Below are 8,524 nucleotides of genomic sequence, written 5' to 3' on the forward strand. Positions count from 1 at the left end.
TCTCTCTCTCTCTCTCTCTCTCTCTCTCTCTCTCTCTCTCTCTCACACACACACACACACACACACACACACACACACACACAAGAATAAAACTAGATCTAAAATAAGAAAGCAAACAGAGCAAACCATAAGAGCAAGCCAGTAAGCAGCTCCCGTCCATGCTCCTGCCTCTGCTTCTGCTTCTGCTTGAGTTGCAGCCCTGACTTCCCTCAGCGATGGGCATGAAAACCAAACAAACCCTTTCCCGCTCCTGTTGCTTCTGGTCCCAGTGTTTATCACAGCAACACAAACCTACCTGGATGGATGCATGTGAATTCACACATGTCCTCGTGTGCATGCATAGGCCAGGGGACAGAATCATAGAGTTGGTCCTCTCTTTCCACCTTTGTGTGGGCTCTGGGGAGTGGACTCAGGTCAACAGCCCTCCACAGCAAGCACCTTCACCCGCTGAGCCAGGTCGCCGGCCTCCTCCCCCTCTGTCTTAAAGATGAGTATGGGTAGATGATGTATGAATGTGAGTTTTAAAAAGTCAGTAGTCACACTGAATAACATGAAAAATGAATCTTTCCTTTTCCACCCCAGAAATAGTCATTACCAGTTTTTTTATGTAGCTTAAGAGATATTCCATGTATAAAAATATTAAACATACAAAAGTATATTGTCATAGTTATGTATGTATGTACATATTTATTTGTTTATTTCTTGGGTTCTTTTACTTTCAAGGGGAAATGAGAAAATATATAGCCCAGGCTAGCTGAGAACTCACAATCCTCCTGCCTCTGCACCTTCAACATTTCTACCTGAGTGTGTCCCTACAGCAAGCTACTAATGTCCCTACTGTAACCCTAGTTTGCCTGGCCTAGAACTCGCCTGTGCCTTCTTAATGCTGAGATGATCCGCATCCATCACTCTTGGGTCCATTTTGAAAATGTTATTCTTTTGAACTAAGGTATGAGAGAGTTGGACTGGGTAATACTCCTCTCCTCTCCCTCGTGTATGAACGCGGGCTGGAGAACACATTCTCGTTTGAGTCTGTGATTTACACCCGGGTAGGTTTTGCAACACAGGGCAGATTCCTTGTTAGAGGAAAACTTCAGAAACCCAGGAAATGGATTTCCTTACCAGTTCATCTGGTCATTTATCTTCTTAAACGCTCAAGACAAACAAAATTCCCGGTCTGAGACCTCTGCGGCTTCCGGGGGCGGGTGAGAACCGGTCCCGAGGCGTTGCTGCCTTCTGGTTTGTCATCGGTTCTTCCACAGCAGACCCAGCGAAGTTTTATTTACTGCAGCTTTCTGTTGATTTTATAGCCAACTGCTGACTGCTTGGGACATAAAAATTTTGATGATTTACAAGCAGTAAGTGGGGAAGAAATCTATCAATCAGACGGCATAATAAGAGAATACAGGTGGATGGATGTGTGTGCACTCCTGAGAGTACAAACACACAGGGCAATATTTTAATAAAGGGTGAGTGAGAAAGAGGATTAGCTCCTGACTTTGAGGCATTCAAAGGAGTTTTATAGTTCCTAGATGGAGATTTTTAAAGAAAAAAATTGTATTGACCAGGTCAAAAGTGTTGAAGCTTGGGCTGGAGAGATGGCTCAGAGGTTATGAGCGCTGATTGCTCTTCCAGAGGTCCTGAGTTCAAATCCCAGCAAGCACATGGTGGCTCCCAACCATCTGTAATGGGATCTGATGCTCTCTTCTGGTGTGCAGGCAGCACATTGTATATATCATAAATAAATAAGTCTCTAAAATAAAATATTGATGCTTGTCAAGCAAGGGTTTGTGATGCTCCTGGAACTACTCTGTGAGAGATCATCCCCAACAGCCAAGTCCCTTCTCTCGTCATGGATCTTGTAGGGCTCGGTTGGGACAGGGAATCCAATCGTATTTTAAAGTAGTGTCCAAATCTACAGATGCCATAGAAACCCTACAGTTCTGGAAGCCTGACAGATATGAAATAGGAAAACTTCAGAAAACATTTTTGTTTGGAAAGTAAAATGAGTTTGCCTCAACTGCCACCCAAGTTGGGCTATAAAATGGCTAGATGTTTAGGTAGGTAGGTACTAAGTAAATGAATCTCATTGTATTGGGATGCATGCAAATCAAAAAAAGGGCAAGAATTGGACAGAAAAGAGGGCCAGTTGCTTAAGAGCTGGATGTTTGATGACGCGAGGCAGTTACGCTTCTTAAGTGTTACGAGAGGTGTTAGAGTGTTGTGATTGTTTATGAATCTGTTCTTTAAAGATACACAAGAGTTCTGGGATTAAAGGTGTGCGCCACCACCACCCAGTTTAAGAAAATATTTTAGATGAAATCATTTGACAGATTTAAAAAACTATCCAGGTGACTGTGCTGTAAGCTGATAACAATGAGGTTGAATGATGGGTACATAGATTTCATAAATTATTATCACCAATATTCTGTTTATTTGACAATATTAATCATGTTTAAAACAAACAAACAGACCAGACATAGTGGTGCATACAGATAATTCTAGCACTCTGGAGGCTGAGGCAGAGGGATCATGAATTTGAAGCGAATATGACTACATAATAAAGCCCTGTTTTTAAAAAAGAAAAGAGGAAGGGAGAAGAAAAGACAAGAAGGGAAATCCTGGGAGATGGCTCAGCTTGGAATGTGCTTGCCACACAATCGTGAAGACCTGGCTTTGAGCCTTAAGACCCAGATTTTTAACCAATTTTTAAAAGGCAGGCTTGGCAGTATACGTGTTTGCAACCCCAGAGAGGGAAGGGCAGGTACACATTTGGGAGTTCGCTTGCCAACCAGCCTGGTCTACCTAGTGAGTTCCAGGTCAAAGAGAGACCTTGCTTCAAAAAATATGGTGGATGCCAACTGAGGAATAATACCAGAGATTGACCTCCGACCTCGGTAGACATACACACACATGTGCAGACACACACACAAAGAGCTCCAGATGCCATACATGGGGTTGTATACTGTAGTCATATCTGATACAATGCCAAGAGGTCACTCAAGTCTACAAATTCAAGACCGGTTGGGGCAACCTAGCAAGACTCCATCTCAAAACAAGCACACATTCACACACACACACACACACACACACCCCGAGAACAAGCAGGAAGCAGAGCAGCCATCTTTTTGGGAGGTTTTTATACACTTCCCTCACACCTGTTACTAAACATGGAGGGGCAGAACCTTGGCGGTGCACAGGGCTGGTGAGGGAGGCCACTGTGGAAGTCAGTGGTTCATGGTTATGAAGATATCGATAGTATGCAGGCTGTTCGTGAAAGGTGGAATCTAGCCCACACCATATCTGATGGACGCTGGAGCCTCTCAGCTCATGGCTGAGAGAAGGTTTCCATGCCCTGGCTTTGGAGGGGACACCTGTCTGGGACACAGCCCCCCACAGTACTGAGGTGCAGTGAAATCTTACGCCACGGATCTAACAGTAAACAAGGCCGGATCCCACAGGGCTGAAAGCTGAGAGCAGACACCCGAGGTCAGCACTCCACACACTAGAGGCTTTATTTCTACCAAATCAAGAAGAGCCAGGGGGAAGCTGCAAGGGATGTTTTGGGGACAGAAAACCACAAGGTGAATTTGGAAAGTCGCTACACACCTGGCTCAATGGAAGAAGGAGGAGGTGACAGGGGGAATGACAGGGGAGGTGGCAGGTCCCTCCACCCTCCCACTCCCACACCCTCACCTCAGGGGGACTTGCACCTGCAGAAGTATTGTCCCACATTGCAGGAGGGATCTGCCCCACCCAGGCTGGGGAGAGAAGGGATGTGCCCTAAGGGCTCAAGGAAGCATCTGCCCATGGGGGCTCTGGCCTGGCTTCTAGAGAGAGCAGGAACTCATGCCTGCCCCACCCAAGGCATCAGCAGCTCTCGGTTGCCACAGCTGCCTCCTGATGCTTCTGGATAATGTTAACTTCTTTTTCGTTGTTTTGAGACCCTATGTAGCCCAGGTTAACCTTGAACTTGTGGGGATCCTCCTGCCTCAATGTCCCACCCCCATCCCCAAGTGTTGAGGTTACAGGAGAGAGCTACCATGCCCATCTAGGAAGTTCTTAAGGGACTAACTTGCTTCATTGGCAAACCTTTTCTCCACTCCATCCTTGGGCCCTCCCTCTGCTGGGAAATGCACAGTCCCCATTCAGTTGTGTCTCCTCACTACTGTAGATACAGGCCAGAGTCTTACCTCTGTGCCTGTAAATCAGCTTACACTTGCCCTACCATGTACAGTAGTGATGGGTCTTATCAGAGCTGTTCTCAGTGGTGCTACCAGAATGTTCTCCGTCCAGATGATAATTGAGAGGTAATAAAAAAGAAATGGGGCAGGTCTCACATCAATAGAACTGTTGAAGGGCCTCTAGCCAGCCCGAGAACGGCAGACATGGCTCTGACAGGCCTTATTCTTCTCCCCATTCCCTCTGCCTTACTAAAAAAATAAATAATAAAAAAATAAAAATAAAAAATAAACAAACAAAACTTTACCTCACATTACATTCTTAACACTAGCCCCCAAGGTCTAACCCTTTATTTGGTCACTTCCTCTTCCTGAGACTGACTACCAAGGTCCAGCTATCAGAAGATTGAAGTCCAGTCATCAAAAGCCCCCTTTGGCTCACCTAAATCATATGCCAATCAAAATTAAACACCTCATCCTAACATGGGGATTCCTCGTGGACCTTTAATTAACCACCATTTTCCTACGGGGCAGGCCTGCCTTTGTCCTTCTGGGACAAATACCCTTTCCCTGTCCCTGTCTTCCCTGTCCCCTTCCCCTTCTCCCTGTCCTGTCTCCTGTCTTTGTCTCTTATCCCCGCCCTTTGTCTCTCTGGGGCAAAGAAATCTCCTTTGTGCTGAGAACTTGGTACTGGGGTCCTGAGCTGATTCTGTTCTCTTACAGCCATGTTCTTTTCTAGGTATTTTGGTTTTTACTCTTTTTATTTAAAAACAAAACAAAACAAAAAACTTTTTATTGATTCTTTGTGAGTTTCACTTTATGCACCCCGATCCCGTTCATCTCCCCATGCCTTTGTACTCACCCTCTACCCTTGCAACCTTCTCCCCAAAGGGAAAAAAAAAACACAAAAATAAACAATAAACCAAACAAAACAAAGCATACAAACATCTCACAGTGGAAGCTGCCGTGTGTCACAACGTGTCCCACAGTATATTACACCCTTTTGTCCACACATCTTTATTTGCAAATGTTCATTACAATGAATCTAGTTCGAGGTCTGGTGGAGGTCTCTGGCTTCTGCAGCCCCATCAATACTGGATCCTTACCTGGACTCCTCTAGGATAGATATCCTGTTGCTGCCGGATCCTGCAGTCTTGGATCAGCAGGACGGGTTCCTTCACATATTCCAGCAGTTCAATAATGGGGTAGATGTTGGGGTGGGCTAACTCAGAGCCCTGATCTGGGCCTGGATGGTAGCTGAGTTGGTCAGTCCTCCAGCTCTCCAGCACCCACCCCAGCAGTCAGCTCTCCAGCGCTGCCTGCCTCGGCTGCTCTCCCTGTGCTGCGGCTGGCAAGGAGTAGGGTCAGCTCTCCCGCCCTCATGCCCTCAGGGCCGGCTTACCTGCACCTATGCCTCTGAAGCCAGCTCTACTGTGCTGCCCAGGCGAGGTGCAGGGCCTGCTCTCTCAAGAGCTACAGCTGGTGAGAGACTGGAAGAGCTCATCTGCTCTCGTGACCTGGGGTCCAGCTCTCCCAACTGCTGCGGGAGGCAAGGGCCAAAGGGATGGAGAACCTCATGGCAGATGAGACGCTGAACCGGTTCTCCCACCACCTCCACCCAAGGGCCCGCTGCACTGTGATGCCCCTAGCAAGGGCATCTCTCTTCCAGTTGTTGCTGCCTGTGAGAGGTGGGGACGGCTCTCCAGAGTGTCACAGCTAGTAAGAGGCAGGGCCAGCTCTGTATAGCTCTTGAGCATCTATGTGGTACCAGGTGGCAGCCTAGACCAGAAATGTACACGTGGTCTTTAGTGGTAACATGAGCCGTGGACATCGACACCGACCCCTGCAAGGGCTATGACTTCACCATGGCCTCAGGTGGCAAGGTAGCAGTACTCACAATAGGCTATTCTTCTCCTCCTTCATGACTCCAGGTCCATTGCCCCTTCACATTGCTCAAACTGGTCTGCTTCTCTTTCTCTCCTATTCACCACTCGCTTGCAAATTGTAATGGCTCCTGCTGCAGGCAGGCCATGTCACGTGCTTAGCGGGCCTTTGGGTGTCCTCTGCCCACCTGCACCATGAAGTGTGACCTATGGTTTGTTTTTTGTTTTTTTTCAGTGAAGTGTTCTGAATGTTTCTATAACTGCTGTTATTGGTCTTTTAGTACAAACATACATGTAGACACACACAGACAGACACAGATATATATAATTTTTAGAAACTAGCTGTATTGCCAACTTTAGAAAAATAGTTTACCATGCTGAGTTTGCCACAGGAATTGATAGATTTACCAAAAAATGCTGAACTTACTTTTATCTGTGCTACAGGGGTAACAGTATTAAACTGAAAAGTCTTATCTGTGTGGGATTAGAACAACTAATAAAGTATACTACAAAACAAAACAAAAAATCCACTTTTTCCCTACAACTCAAAAGCCTTTTCAACAATATTTTGAATTCTTTGTAGGTGGCCCACCCACACAACCCCACTGGAGGCTCAGGGTGGTTGGAGGAGGGACGGCTGGCTCACAGTGTTCTGGCCACTTGGCTTTGAACAGCACCAGCAAGGTCACTACACCCCAACATGGCTTCTGGATCTTGGCCTAACATCACAATTCCCTCTTCTTTAAAACACTCCCACAGAATCCTGCATTTCAGATTGCTGAGTCACTATACCCGTGGGATGCCCACAGGAGCCAACGACTCACTTCCCACATGGCCCTTTATGCTATGAGAATCCTCAGGTGAGAGCAGTCCACAGGCCAGACCCTACTGCTCTGCCACCTCCAGCAGCCCCCATCCCAGCTGGCTCCCCGATGCACCCAGCAGCCAGGTCCCATGACCTACATCAGCCATTACAGCCAGTGTGACTAGCAGGCCAATCAATGAACCTCAGATGCTGATACCCTTCCCCCACGCGCCCCCCCCCCCCCAGGAGCCTCAGGAAGTAGCAGCATGGCAGTCCTTGCTTTATAAGCTAAGATAATTTTTGAGTGATGGTCATGTGGTGCAGTGAGGTGCTGCACCCATGTCAGATCGCAAATGATTAGTCTAACAGAGTTCTTGCCCATGCCCATGTAAATGACTCTAATGAAACTCAATGAGTCAAACGTATGACACACACACACACATACAACACACACATACATACAAACACACATATAACACTCACACATATAACACATACGTATATAACAAACAGATACATACAATACACACACATACAAAACACACACACATACAGCACATACATACAATACACACGGACAACATACACACATACAATACACACAAACATAAAACACACACATGCATACAATACACACATATAGCACACACATATATAACATACACATACAGCATATACTCATACAACACACACAATATACACACATACAACACATATAACATATATAATACATACACATACAACACACACAACACACACATACAATACACACACATACAGCACACATACAATACACACACATACAACATACATGCATACATACATACAACCCATACAATATACACATGCAATGCCCACACACATACAATATATACACATGCAATACACACACACAACACACACACACAGTAGGAGAGGTACTTAGTGGGAAAGAGGATTCCAGTGGTACCGTGGGAAGGCAATAAGAGAGGATAACTTTTTTTTTAAGTTCAAATTGAAGAAATGGAAAATTGGCCCTAACCACCAAGTTATTTCATCTAAAAAAATGTAATCATTGATGAAAGTATTGGGTGCAAAGGTACAGTTAAACCTCTCTAGTTAGTCACAGCATCAAGATGGTGTAGAACTGGGGGTCTGGGGAATCAATCACGTGCCTCCTTAAACCATACAAAGTTACTATTTGTGAGTTCATTAGTATAAAGTGGTTTTTTTTTTCCAAAAAGAAAAAAATGAAGTATTTCTGTCTTCCCATGCGCTTTCACACCAAGCCTAAGTCCTTGGCAAGCTGGACACCGGGCTCCTCAGTGGAGGAGACAGAAAAACAGGCGACTGGCTTGTGCCCAGGCCAGTCTCACCCTTGATAAGATAGAGAGAGATCAAAGGCGACCATCTAGACAGCAACCAGAAACTGTTGGGAACATATCCTGACTGACCAGGAGTCAGCCAAGGAGCTGGTGGTCACAGGCACTGTGTCCCTCCGTGGGCTTCCCATATTTCAGTCTCAGCCATTCCCAAATACAAAAACAGAGTGGGATTGTCTCACAGGAAGAAAATCAGGGATGTTCCCTTCAAAGGCTGGAGTAGCAGATAAGACAGTTTCCCCAACCCACACAATGTCTCTTCTGCTGCCTCCCACACCACGTTGCCAGGCTGCT

Source organism: Mus caroli, chromosome 13, assembly GCF_900094665.2.
Source record: "Mus caroli chromosome 13, CAROLI_EIJ_v1.1, whole genome shotgun sequence".
Lineage (NCBI taxonomy): Eukaryota > Metazoa > Chordata > Mammalia > Rodentia > Muridae > Mus > Mus caroli.